Source organism: Jaculus jaculus, chromosome 7, assembly GCF_020740685.1.
Source record: "Jaculus jaculus isolate mJacJac1 chromosome 7, mJacJac1.mat.Y.cur, whole genome shotgun sequence".
Taxonomy (NCBI): domain Eukaryota; kingdom Metazoa; phylum Chordata; class Mammalia; order Rodentia; family Dipodidae; genus Jaculus; species Jaculus jaculus.
The window spans coordinates 72423144-72438182 of NC_059108.1; the positions used below are offsets into that span (position 1 = coordinate 72423144).

A 15039-nucleotide genomic window follows, 5' to 3' on the forward strand; every position below is an offset into this window, starting at 1 on the left:
CCAAACAGATAAGAAAACCAAGTCATCACTGAGAAGCTTGGCAAATGGGCCCATTATTTCAATTGGAAAGATGGAAAATTCATCTATAAAATTTAACCACATAGCCAGTTTCTTTCAGTTTTGCCTATAAATTCACCTGTTAGTACTGAGAAATGACATTGTCCCTGCCCTGTGCTTGACAGTATTGATGAAGCTAGGTAAGATGTGGCCACTAACCTCAAAGTCCTGTCATATAGTTGGAGAGAAAACAAACCTGAATTACATGATAAGGGCCATGAAACAGGTGCACAAGGAAACCACAGTAGCAGAGAAAAGGAGGTATCACCTCAGGTCATGGGCCTCATGCAGGCACCTGAGAGAGGCAACACAAAAGAGGAGGTTGAGAAGCTGCCATCAAATGCAGTAAGGTGAAATATGAAATACACATAAAGGAAGATTGGTGAATATAAAAATTCATCTTGACTAAAATGCATGAGACAGAGAAAGAGAGTGTGTGTATGTGTGTGGCATTTGGAGGTAAGTAATGAAGTTAAAAAAGTCATTACAGGCTTATAACTCTAACCAAAGGGTTTTGATTTCTAATCTGAGACCAAGAAAGAAATTCACTATACCCAAGGAGTTACATTAGGATTATTATTATGAATATCTACTCCCAAAGTCCAGCATCTGTTCTTATTCACATCCTATTGCCCTCTCAGCATTAGGAAGCTTTCCACCTGGCCATCCTCTGCTGGTCCAAGCTGAGTACTCTTTGGTGTCTGCTTCTTTCTGCCCCTATCTTCCTTTTCCCTGGCTCCTTCTTCTGCTTGAAAGAGAGGATCATGATATACGGTTAACTCAGGGATGGCAGGATAAGAGCATCCCAGAGATGACTACAAGTTGAAGCTTCCTTCCAAATCCTAAGCCCTGTGAATAAACTGCCTGTGTGGGACTTAAAACTGGAGTTTCTGGTTGGCTGCCAACTGTTCGTCAAGATGTCTATCTACAAAGCTCCTCCTCGGCAAACATCTCTGGCTCATGTGCTCACTACTATCCATTTTATGATTGAGGCACTTAAAGTTGTGAAGAAATTTAATGCTGAGAAGAGAAAATGTAAATATGGTATTGGAGGCATGATCCAAAGAGCTGAGATTAAATGAAACTTCAGGATACAGTTTGGCAGAAAATGAAGGGAAAGGCAACAGAGCAAAACCAGAATTTTAGTCAGTTTCTTTTTTCCTGTAACAGTGCTTGAGGAAATAGATATAAGGGATCAAAATTTATTTTGGCTCATAATTTCAGAGGTTTCAGTTCATGGTGACTTGGTTTCATTGCTTTGGGCCTGAGGTGATGCATCAGCAGTCTACACTCCTCCTGGAGGCTCTAGGAAAGAATGTGTACCTTTACTCTTCCAGCCATGGATGGGTGACATTCCTTGATCTGGGAGTCAAACTCTGACCTCTTTGCCTCCCTTTATATCACTGCCTTCCTTTTAGGTATGCATGCTTCATTAGCTTTTTAAAAAGATACATTTGATGGCATTTCAGGCATACTAGGATGATGCTCCAGGGTCATCTCATCTCAAAATCCTTAACTATATGTGCAAAAGTCCAAAAGTGATAACATTTACAGCCTCCTAGGAAGACCTATTATCAGTCTTCCACAACCTCTATCACTTCTTTTTTTTTAAAATAAAGTCTTTGATAACCTCAGTTACCTTCTCATTGCTAGGACAAAACACATGACCAGAAGCAGCTTAGAGGAAGAAAGTTTATTTCAGGCTTGTAGTCTAGAGAGGCTTCATTGTGGCTGAGGAACCTGGCTCACTTCATCATACATCCTTAGCAAAGAGAACAAGACAAGCTGGTTCTGAACAGTAGGGCTAGACTCCTCAACACCAAGGTCTGCTCTAAGAAACATACCTTCTCTACCAATGCTCCACTTCTCAAATACTCCAACAGCTAGGGAGTTAACAGGAAGCTTAATTAAAAATATCTGAGCATGGGGAACATTTACATTCACCGCCACACAGTCTCCACATAGATACACAATGTAATATGATCATAATCCCCTCCTACCACTCTCCTTTGCTACCCCTCTCCCACTGTTCTTCACTGAACTCTTTCCTTTAAATGCATTCCTCTTCTACTTTGATCTCATTTTTTGTTCTGTGGCTGTTTTGACTTCCTCCTTCATCCATGACAACATGTTTATGGACTCAACATAATGTAGGTCTTGTGTAGTTAACAATAGCTGCTGTGATGTCATGAATTCACTAGTTTCTTTGTGTCTGGAGGGACAGCATTCCAGAGCACTCCTCCCTGTCCTTTGGCTCTAATGTTCTTTCTGCCACCTTTTCAACAGTCCTTTAGCCTTGGAAGGGAATTATCATTTTTAGCCTCTATATCTTTTTTCTTTTCCTCAAGACATTGCTGCTCTGCATATGCACTCTACTATACTCTTATAACCTCATTCTTTCTCAACACCCATATCAAACTCTCTTTAAACCTTTAAATCTTAGTTTGTCACTGAATTCCCATTGACCACATTATATTCTTCTGCTGTACGTTCTCCTTCCTAAAAGTCAAGTCAGAATTTTAGAGCTGATGACTGATTCCTTGTTCCCCTATGACATACCATGGAAAGAGTTTATTGGGTTTGTCTTCCTTCTAGCAAGATTCCAATAAAATATATTGAAGGGCTGGAGAGATTGCTTAGTGGTTCAGGTGTTTGCCTGTGAAAGCAAAATATGCAGTTTTGACTCCTCCAGAACCCACATAAACCATATACAAACAAGGTGACGCAGGTGCACAGGTGGAACACACACCTGGAGTTCAATTTCAGGTGCTAAAGGCCCTGCTGCACCATTTCTCTTTCTCTTTCTTTCTCTCTCTTCTCTCTCTCTCTCTCTCACACACACACATAAATACAGAGAGAGATAGATGACTGGCAGATAGATAGGTAGATGGACAGATGAAAGATAGATAGATAGATAGATAGATAGATAGATAGATAGATAGTAATATTGAATACCTCCCAGTGAGAGGGATTACCAACAACAGACTGTGGGAGCCACAGTCTTAAGACAAAGTGGCTCAAAATATTTGCACTGCACTTTCAATAACACATATTTTAAAAAGAAAAAATAGAGGGAAGGCAACAAAAGGCGTGCAGCAGCAGAACTGGTAGCAGGAGAGAAATCATGAAAATCCTCTCTATTCAGCACTTTGCATTCAACCAGGGCAGTTGGAGAATGCCATTTTTAAAACTTTTTAGGGACAACTTCCATACATAGACAATATATCATAATGACAGTACCTTCCCACCACCTTCTCTTATAATACCATCACCTATTTGAGAAAGAGGCACACCCTTATGTGCACATGTGGTCTGGCATGCTTGCATCACTGTTCATCTGGCTGCATGGGACCTGGAGATTCAAACACGAGTTCCTAGGCTTTACATTCAAGTGACTTAACTGCTATGTCATCTATCCACCCCTAGAATACCATTTTTTTTTTTTTTTGAGGTAGGGTTTCACTCTAGCCCAGGCTGACCTGGAATTCACTATGTAGTCTCAGGGTGGTCTTGAACTCATGGCGATCCTCATACCTCTGCCTCCCGAGTGCTGGGATTAAAGGCATGCGCCACCACACCCGGCTTAGAATACCATTTTTTAAAGACCACTGTTGGGTCTGTGATTCACTGGCTTGAGATCCTCTGTGAATACAAACTCTTAAGAAACCCAGAGCAAGTGTCAGGGTATGCTAAGGTATGCTAAAATCTGACCAGCAGAACACCTCTAAACCATAGGTAAGAAACTGAATCACATCCTGAAGGGTTTAATGAACTAGAAACATGGTCAGAGCATGACTATGCGGGAGAATCTAGACTTTGGTTGGTTCCAAATTCCTGGCAAACATTTGGGAAAGATAACATTTGTAACCTGGATTATGAAGTCAGGACCAGCAAGTGACTCACGCTTGCAAAAGCCTGTCTAGGGGTTGGATCAGCATTCCCAAACAGAATTGTGAATAAGTGTTCAGAGATGGGAAAAGTATCTGCAAATCAGCCTGTGAAAGACTGCCCAATGACATGAGCAACACCTACAACCCAACTTCTCAAAGGACATCATGTAAACAAAAACAGCATCTGAAACTCCCCTACTGAAGGACTGACTGGAAATAGGACCAGCATCCTAGACTGTATTTATCCTTTATACTCCCGTCTATTCCTCCTCTCTTCAAATTTATTCCTTTTTTATTTAGTAATGTAATTTCTTTAACTTCATCTTGGTTGCTTTATTTTGCATTTTTAAAGTTCACAAAAGCCTTACAATATGTGCTTCCCACATGTTGATCATCAAGGCTTTATGGTAAGACAATGAAAATTTTATCACATCAATTAGATATATTCAAAAACAATGGGTAATTTACAAATCACTTTAATTAAAAAATTTTGCAAAATAAATATTCTAGTACACATCTGAATTTATTGATCCTAAAATTGGACTTTAAAAAAACAAAAGCAAAACAAACATGTTTAACACTGTCACACCTAGAAGAAGAGGACTGTTGGCAAGCCATAAACAGCTTTGTGTGTGGACAGAAATGTGAGAAAAAGAAAGAGGAAGAAACTATGTGTTGAATTGATATTTAAATGTATCTATTAGATCTCCTTCCTCATGAATTTCTACTAAGTGAGCAACTTGGCCAACTGGTAGTTTCTCAAATTTTATACTTAAACTAGTAACAACTTGATTAAAGGAACTAAATCCTGGGACTAGAATATTTAAGAAAAGAAAAACCCTGGGAAGAAAAAATAATGGCAGTATCTTTTTAAGTCTCTCTAAAAATGAGTAGCAAGTAAATCACTGTTTATATTTAGGAAGAATATCATGTTTCAGAAAAGTTAGATATGTCTAACTTATCAAAGGCAAAAATAAAAATTCCAAGTGGTCTCATTTAGGAAACTTAAAAAAGAATACATCTTGTCCTCAATTAGTTTTTAATTTGTGAAGTAGCTTAATACATATTTCAACCATCCATTACAGATCCATTAGAATTATTTATACTTCTATTTCTACTTTTAATATAATCTGTATGTGCTTTGGGGTAGCTCTTTTGATAATATCAGTAGAAGCCACAAAGTCATGGCAGATGGCTGGACATGATGCCTCATACCTACAACTCTAGTACTCAGGCAAGGGAATCATAAATTCAAAGTCAATGTGGAAACTTACACGGAAAGTGTGAGACCAGCCTGAGCTACATAGTAAGACTCTATCTCAATTTTTTTTTTTTTAATGAAAGAATTGAAGTGAGAGTAGAGTGAAAATGGATAAAGGACAGGAAGATAATGAAACTGGGTAGTTGATAAAAAGCATGATTTTTAAGGTTTCCTCACTAATGTCACAAATTATGTATTTTGGCTCAATGTCACTGTGCTGCTGGAAGAGGCCAGGAAATGAGAGGACTCCTCCACTGGTTGCTGGGGATTCCTAAATAACTTGCTCACTCTTGAGGTAAGGGGTAGCAATGCTGGCCTCAATGCCTTCTTTTCTTTTCTTTTCTTTTCTTTTCTTTTCTTTTCTTTTCTTTTCTTTTCTTTTCCTTTCCTTTCCTTTCCTTTCCTTTCCTTTCCTTTCCTTTCCTTTCCTTTCCTTTCCTTTCCTTTCCTTTCCTTTCCTTTCCTTTCCTTTCCTTTCCTTTCCTTTCCTTTCCTTTCCTTTCCTTTCCTTTCCTTTCCTTTCCTTTCCTTTCCTTTCCTTATTTCATTCTTTCTGGAATACTTCTGAGGAGCTGAGAACCTCTTAAGATCCACAGAACAAGGAACTGAGATCACAGAGATTAATAGAATAATCTATGAGCATGTTAGTTTTAATACAGAGTATGGGCCTATTAATGTTTTCCTCCAATGATCAGAAGAGTTTCTTCTAAGAAATCTTAACCTTAAAACCCTCTTCCATCTTCTAAATCTTATCTACAATGTTGTTTAAAACTACACATCAGACAGCATGGTCCAAAGTGTCACGAGTATTTTAGTGGAACAGATGCATTCAGTTCATATACTTGGAAAACAGGATTTTATTCTCAGAGGTCTTTTGTAGAGATTTTAAATGCTGTTTTATCACTGACTGAGAATTCTTCTCAAAGCAAATATTCTCTAAGATACCAAAGTACTAATTCATTAGGATGGTAAATCCTGACATTGTGAAGAGTTACATTAAGAAAAGCAAGCCTAATGAGAAACCAAGGGCATCGGCAATGGCCTATAATGTTTTGGGGGCATCAGGGACGTCCGTGGCCAACAACTCACTGGAGATATCCCATCCCTGGCACTGAAAAATTTTCTAACAACGATCTATGGCTCCTGAGTGTTCCATTGTCCGAAACCGGAGGATTCCATATGGGTTATTTGCATCCTCTTAGATTTTGATTAGCCCTCCCTCCACCTTTCCTTTACTCAATCTCTTCCCCTGACCTCACTTTGGGCCTTTTCACCCCTGTTAATCTATTCTTCTACTTACCTATATACAATACCAACCTATTAAGTACCCTCCTCCCTTCCTTTCTCTTCCCTTTACATCAGGAATAGATGGTAAGACCCTGTTGCTGAAGACTCCACATATTTGGGCTGCAAGGCCACTGAGAAATCCTGCTGGAACTGAGCTGATAACCTCCTCCATGTGTCAGACCAGCTGACACAAAGCAGGAAGAAGCCATTCTACATGTAGTTCAATGGGAGAAAGAGATACCACCAGTGAAGATACTCAACAGTGGACACTGCAAGCCTTATAATTGGCCAGCCAGGCCAGGCGTGGTGGCGCACGCCTTTAATCCCAGCACTCGGGAGGCAGAGGTAAGAGGATTGCCGTGAGTTTGACGCCACCCTGAGACTCCATAGTGAATTCCAGGTCAGCCTGGGCTAGAGTGAGACCCTACCTTGGAAAATTAAAAATAATAATAATAATAATTGGCCAGCCAGCCCAAATGAGCCAACGGGTGCAATAGTGGCACGTCTGTCATGGTGGAAACCAACTGCCCTCCAATTGGATGGGAGGCCTGCTCCATGGGGTGAAACACATCCCTGATACTGAAAACTTAAAACAGGAGTAGTCATGAGCCCTAGGGGTGTAACATCTGCTGATGTCTAGAACAATGTATATACTATGCTTATCAAACTGCCCAGTAAGCACTTCTCTTAATATTTATACCCTTATATTAACACTACTCTCACTTTAGGTAGAGAATCTTCTCTTTTCAGATGGAAGTGACTTTGGGATAACTCAGAAGGTATCATAGTCCTGGAAAGAAGTGACTGGAGTACTGGGTAACATCTCGATCACACCTTCCAAGGCTCAAGGTCTAATGCGGAAGAGGTGGCAGAAAGAATGTAAGAGCCAAAGGAAGGGTAGCACTCCTTACAACATGTTCCCTCCAGACATAAAATGGCCTGGATATCCATGACCTCACAGTGCCTGACACTACCTACACAAGACCATCATAAGAGGAGGAAAAGACCATGACATCAAAATAAAAGAGAGACTGATTGAGATGGGGAGGGGATATGATGGAATTTCAAAGGGGAAGGTGGGGGGGGGAGGATATTACCATGGGGATGCTTTTTATAATCGTGGAAAATGTTAATAAAAATTGAGAAAAAAAATAAAAGCAAGCCTAAATCTATAGGATCACAACTCAAACTGCTAACATTCTCACATAGGATCACTTACATGAAATGCAAACAGACTACTAATGCTGAAGTGGGATGATTTCTAACTATACACGACACTTGTGACCAAATGACCATATTGTGGAAGACTAAAGAACATGTGTTAAGTATAGAAAACTGCTCCCAGAACTGCTTTTTCAAGCTTTAAATGACCATCATGTTTTAGAGTTCAGGCATGAATATATATTAGCAGACTGTCCATGTAGAAAACATTTTTGAGTCAGATATTTTAAACAGACTACTTTAGATGTTTATTTGATATGAGAAATGGCCAGTTATTATGAAGTATTTTTCTTCATCACAAAATATTAAGGATTCACACAATCTGAGGAAGGACCTATAAACTTCTTTTTTGGCATCAACACTAATTCTCCTAAAAAGGCTCTCCAAAATCTTGAGTAGAACTATCATATTCTGCAATGAAATGTTTGAGTTCTTCCACACACCTTTCATGTAAATTCTGCCTCAGTGCAAACTGTATGGATTTTTCTAATGAAGGATCTTTTCAATCAGCATCTTTACCACCATCCTGAAAGTCTCATAATCTCGTCGATAAACCTGTTCAATCTCTTTGGTTTTTGATGCTATTGCTTTAGAGCATCTGGTCAACTGGCTGTCTTCAAACAACTCTGTGCCATCCACTGTGTTCACCTGTCTGATCAATAAACAAGGGTGTCGTGGATTCTGTCTCAAACTCAGAAATTTCAGGCAAATTATTTTCACCTGACTTTTCTAGTTTTTCAGCAGCCCATCTACTTGCAGCCTCACTACGTTCCTTCTCAGTTAGCCTGCTTGATTTATCTAACACATTTGATGAAGAAACTGCTGAAGAACTTGAGGCTAAAGTGTCTCTTGATGTTTTCAAAGACTGGATGCGTCTCTCCTTACTTCTACGTTGAGATTGATGGAAAGTGTATGCTTTGCTTCTTTCTGGAGAATAGCTTCTACTCCTGACACTGGAGCCAGATCTCCTGTGCAGGGAGTCCTTACAGCATACAGGAGAGTCTTTGAAAAAAGGAGCATCTCTTTTATGAGGAGACTGTTCTCTTGAACAATGGGAAGAATAGAAACTTCTTCTTCTAAAACCCTCCCTCATGTCCCGGTAGTCAGGCTGTCAGCTTATGGAATGATCATCTCTGGTCCATCTATAGCCAGCTTCATCTCCTCTGTGAGGTGGACCACTTCTTCAGTCATGAGGGAAACCACGGCCCTTGTCATATTCTCGGTAATCAACATGACTGTACTATCTACTGTAGCTTCCTACATCAGGGCTGTCTAGAAGAGGTGGTCTCTTTTCTAGCAGTGGTGGTTTCTTTTCTGGCATAGATGATTTCTTTGGCTCAATATTAACTACTCTATGGTAGCCATCACTGGGGTGATTCCGAGGAGGTCCCTGCTCTCTTGGAAGTTGTTCATAGTCATAAAGCCCCTCAGACCACATTTCATCTCTTCTGTAAGCCACGACTCTCGGTCGCTGGGAAAATCTGTGAATGTAGTCCTGCACCGCAGCCAAGATCCTATAGGGGCCTAGTAATGTAAATTTAACAGGCTCTGTCCTGCTTTGTTCTTGTTCTCTCTATAAATTTCTCTTTGTTTTTAAATCTTCTTTTGTCCTCTAGTCATTCATTTTTCATTTTTATAGGCTTTTCCCAAAGAACATAGGCTGGTTTGGTTTGTAGGTCTCCATGTCATAATCTCTTGAGAGCTGCGACTATCTTAGGATCCCTAATTTTATTTCTTTACCTCTCTCATTTCAATCTTCTAGCAAGCACTGCCTCATCTACTACTTATCCCTATCAATCTCCTATTTGTTTGTTTATTTGTTTATTTTGAGGGGGGAGAGAGAATGGGCATACTGGAGCCTCCTGCCACTACGAACAAACTATAGATGCATGTACCACCTTGTACATCCGGCTTTATGTGGGTACTGGGGAATCGAACCTGTTTCCCTTTGGCTTTGCTCGCAAGTGCCCTAAGAGCTAAGCCATCTCTCTAGACCCCCTGTATATTTATATTGCTCTACTTTTCTCTTTCTCTATCAACAAAGTATGAATCACTAGTTTGACTCTATTTTTCCTTTTACACTCTTACAAGGACTAGTACTTTAGCATATCCAGTACTATCTGTGTTCCTTTACTTCTTAAAATGGTACTTAAAGGGTGAATGTTTTTCACGTGACTGATGTATTTTCATAGTGGGCATAACCTTTGATAGTTGCTGTTTTTGCAGACAGTTTTATATTCTCAAGGGAGTACTGGGATTAGAGGCTGGTGCTCTCAATAACCCTTTAGTAGAGGACAGTGACACCTTATCCATATTAAAACCTATGCTCCCATAAATATTGTAATCACTTCCATTGAAAGAATAAGTGAAATTTAAAAAATCCAAACACAGCAGTTGGAAAGATGGTTCATTGGTTAAGGCACTTGCCTACAAAGCCTCATGATCCGGCTTTGATTCTCCAGTACCCACATATAGCCAGATGCACAAAGTGGTGCATGCATTAGTTCACTTGCAGTGGCTGGAGGCCCTGGCACACCCGTTCGCTGTTGTTTCTTTTTTCCCTATCTCTCTCTGCTTGCAAATAAGTAAATGATACAAAAAAACCAAACAACAAAATATCAGATGTACAAGTCTCAACTCAAAACCTTAAAAAATGGAAAACCAAGGTACTATGAGTTCTGAAAATATTAATTCTACAGTAATGATTTCCAGTGAATTAAAAATTTTCATAAGAAATTCAAAGAATGATTATTAGTATGTTCAAAAAATCAGAGAAGATACAAATAAATTCCTGAATGAATTCCAAGCCAACACAAACAGCTAAATGAAACAAGAAAGTACAGAATATGAAAGTCAAATTCAATACCGGGATGTAAATACCTTAAAAAGGCCAGCTGAAATACCAGAAATGAAAAATTAAGTAAGTCAACTAAAAAGCCTTACCAATAGTGTTAAGATGAAGACAGACTATCAAGGCCTGAGTATAAGCTAAAGGAATTGGAACATGCACACACAAACAACAACAAATTAACTACAAAGTATATAGAGAGCATTTGGCACCACTGGGACACTATAAAAAGACCAAATATATGAATCGTGGACACAAGAGGAGAATTTCATACTAAGGACATTGAAAATATTTTCAATAAGTTCATAGCAGAAAACTTCCCAAATCTATGGAAAGAGATGCCTAGTTAGATGCAAGACACTTACAATACTGGATGGACAAGACCAGAGAGTAATCTCCTTACATTATATTATAGTTTAAGCACTAAATATATAGAACTAAGAAAACATTAAAAGCTGCAAGAGGTAAATACAAACTCAAATATAAAGGTAAGCCCATCAAAATAATGGCAGGTTACTCAAAAGAAAGTTTACAAATCAGCAGAGTTTTGAATGATATACATCAAATCCTGAAAGATAACTTCCAACTCAGACTACTAACCCCCCCCAAAAAAAACCTGTTAAATTAATGAAGAAAGAAAATTTCTGTGATAAGAACAGGCTAAAGAAATCTATGACTACTAAGCCAGCTCTATAAAAGACAGGAGACAGAATCCTTCAGATTGAATAGAAAGGTAAAAACATCCACAATGTTTTAGAAAAGATAAGCCAAAGCAATTAAGTAAATAAGGAATAAGAAAACACTAAACATTACAAAAATCAATAATTAACTAATTAATAATTAATTAAACAATAACTTTTAATATTAGAAGTCTCAATACCTCAATTGAAAGAGAAAGGCTAGAATACTAGATTAAAAGATGGGATCCATCTCTGGGTTGTCTCCAAGAAATATATCTTGCCCTAAGTGCTGCCTTAGGGTGAAATGATGAAAAACTTATTCCAAGCAAATAGCACTAGAAAATAAACAATCAGGAAAGATAAGAGGAGGTAACTTCATACTAATTAAATAAATCAATTTTAAATATATAGTGTACCAAATATATAGATGTACTCAATTTCATAAAATAAAAACCATTAGATGCTAAATCACAGATTAGCCCTGACATAATCTTAGTGAGTGACTTCAATAAACTACTCATACCAATAAACAGAACACCCTCCAAAATAAAAAGAAAAATATTTAAGTTTTAAGTTAAAAGACATCATAGGCTGAACGTGGTGGTGCACACCTTTAATCCCAGCACACAGGAGGCAAAGGTAGGAGGATTGCTGTGAGGTCGAGGCCAGCCTGAGACTACATAGAGAATTTCAGATCAGCCTGAGCTAGAGTAAAACTCTACCTTGATAGGCCAATATATATATATATATTTGGGTGTGTGTGTGTGTGTGTATCATAGATCAAATGGACTTAACAAATATCTATACAATTTTCTATCCAAATACTGTGGAGTATACATTCTTCTCCGCAGGTATGGAAATTTCTCTAAGGTAGATAATATGACCCAAAGAAAGTCTCAGGAAATGTAGGAAATGGAAATAATTTCCTGTTTCTTATCTGACAATAAAGCTGTAGATCAACAGCAAAACAAGCTACAGAATATATGCAAACTTGTGGAGAATAAACAACACAGTACTTAATGATAAATGAGTCATTCAAGAAATCAAGAAGACAATAAAATAAATTCCCAAACCCCTAACTAGCTGGACAGGTAACAGCAGGAATGTCTACTTGAAAGCACTTACTAGTGGCTAGGAAATTTGTGAGATGCATCACACATGTTTCCACTTATGTTTATAACCACACCAAATAATTGGCTTCAGAGCTGTGAACCAACCAGAGAAGGGAAGTAACTTGTCCAAGATTGCACAAGTAGTATCCATGTAGTCCCACCCAAGTCTACTTGGCTCCAGAGCCCAAGCACTACAGCACAAGAACCAATGGCTACTTGCTGATTCCTCTACACGAAGCCCAAGAGAAAATTTATTTCAACTGGCGGGCAGCTAGGAAAAAAGAAATGAAGAAAACACTGCCTATTACAGATTTGGTCTGGTCACAGTGAAATTAAGGGACAAAAATTCTCTCTACGTTTAAGCAGAACTAGAGGACTACAGAAAAGGACAGAAGCTCAACAGTCAACTCAGCACCAGGTACCAAAGCTGGTTCTCTCTGCCCTGCTTGTGGGGACACAGGAATAGGTGTTAGATGAATGGAATTACCATTGGAATGAACATGGAGAAAATAAAATTAAATTGGCTTTTAGAAATCCTTTTATGTCCTATTTGAATTCTCCTGAGACTAAACACACAGTAGGCATACACTACTGCGGCTCAAGACTGTCTCTACCCCACAAACATATTCAAGAAGAAAATAAGAATCAACAGTACATTAGCTAAAAAATAAAGCAAGATAAAATCAAACTTCACGAAAATCAGTAAGGCAAGCGTTTGTGTCACTGTTTTCTTTTGTAGTGTACTGGCGATGTTTTTTAAATGGCACTGAGGCCAAGGCAATGGCACTTTGGGGTCAATAGGCAACATGGCCACAAGACAGGTGGGTGGTGGATACCACTGAGTACTGCATTCATAAGTACTGTGGGTTTGGGGCTTTTTGTGGTTGCATGTGTTGTATGTGTCTGTGTATGTGTATGCTCATTTATGGGAATGCAGGTGTGTGTCGTGGTGCTTTTTGGGAGGCCAGAGGACAACTTCGGGCATTGGTTTTGAGGCAGGTTGTTCACAACTGCACTCATCAGGCTCGCTGGTCCGTGAGATTCGGGGGCAGACTGCCTTTTTTCTCTCCATGGACATTTGTACATTATAGATGCTCATGCTACTGGCTTTATGTGGGTTCTGGGGATCCAAAATCAGGTACTCATGCTTCAGGGCCAAGTACTTTCTTCAGTGAGTCATCTCCCCAAATTCTGTTTTTGAAGCATTTAGCCTACTTGTGTGCTAACCTCCTTCAGGATGGAGCCACATTTTATAGGATTCTGCAATCTCTTACAAGCCACCACACATACTATGCTCAGCATATTAGCAGCCAGCATTTACTGAGGTGTTGGTGGGCAGGCCAGGAGCTTGTGGTCTTTTGTAACTTCCACACCAAACTCATGAAGTTGCTCTCACTGTCACATGAGGACAACAGTTCATAGTGTTGAATATTCTGTGACCACAGCTTGAGAGAGAAGGCTGAGAAGTGAGCACAGCTGGGTATCTGACAGAATATCAGACATACTCTGATACAGTGCACAAACATTCCAGCAGACTTCACAGTACAGGTCTTGTTTTAATTTAAACCTCCACCAGCTTGTCACTGATTTCCTCACAATAGTCTTCTAGTTTTTAAAATCAGCATTTTATTTATTTATTTATTTATTTATTTATTTATTTATTTATTTATTGACGCAGAGCTCACTACATATCCCAGACTGTTCCCAAACTTATGATACTCATGTCTCAGTCTCCTGAATGCTAGGGTGAAAGATGTGTACAACTACACCCAGTTTCTTAATCAGTACTTTATCTAAGTGGGAACCATGGCTTCCAAGAGCCAAGTGAATTTTCATGAGCTATGCAAGTTTTATAAAGACAGTATTAGTAGTAGTAGGAGAAGAAATAGCCCCAAGTCTACATTACCCTCTCTTCAACACTTTTGCTGTCAGTTACTTCTGATCATCTCCTTTCATCTTGGAAATGGAAAAAAACAAAGACTGTACACACAGAGCTACCACTTGATTCACCAACGGGGCCACAGTGTTCTGCTACTTGGCACAGGCACAAATGACAAAATAAAGCTTCAAATTGGTGGCTTTTCACCAATATAGTAAACCTCATTTGCCAGTGCACACAGGACTGTTTTTAAGACTCCCTTGAAATCCAGAAAACTCATACTCTACAAAGCACCACTCATAAAAACAAATCTTAAAAGTTTCTGGTGGATTTGATGCACTTGCTAAAAACAGTGATTCCAAGTAAATGTTTCAAGACAAATTTCATTTTTAATTCTGAATAGACAAACATATTTTGAATCTAATGATGCTGTATAACAGTGTACAACTGGTATGTCAGCAATTGCTGCATTCTCTAAAGATCCAAGCACTCTGCTGTATCAGCAAAGAAGGCTCCCCAGGATGTGTCAATGAAGATCAAGTTCAGAAAGGAAATGTAGATTTCCTTTCCTTAACAGTACAAAGGGCTAAGCTTGGGAACTAGAAAATCCAAGCCCATCCTGATAATATACTAAAGGCAATTTCATAAATGTTTACATGTAGTCCAAGTCAAACCTGTTACCAGAATTAAAACAAATCACTATCTGCCAAGTTTGAGGATCCAAAAGGAGAGCGAACAGCCTTGGGAAGGCAGGCCATCTTATGTTTGCTATTAAGCACTGTGACAGGCCTCTTAACTGTGTTA

General features: G+C 38.9%; 1 protein-coding gene and 1 pseudogene across 1 annotated transcript in view; both read right to left on the bottom strand.

Annotated features, from left to right (window-relative positions):
* Stxbp6 (syntaxin binding protein 6) overlaps positions 1-15039 on the bottom strand; it is a 336345-nt gene that overhangs the window by 222347 nt on the left and 98959 nt on the right. The gene's annotated exons all lie outside the window — the stretch shown is intronic.
* LOC101598001 lies at positions 8072-9169 on the bottom strand (annotated as a pseudogene).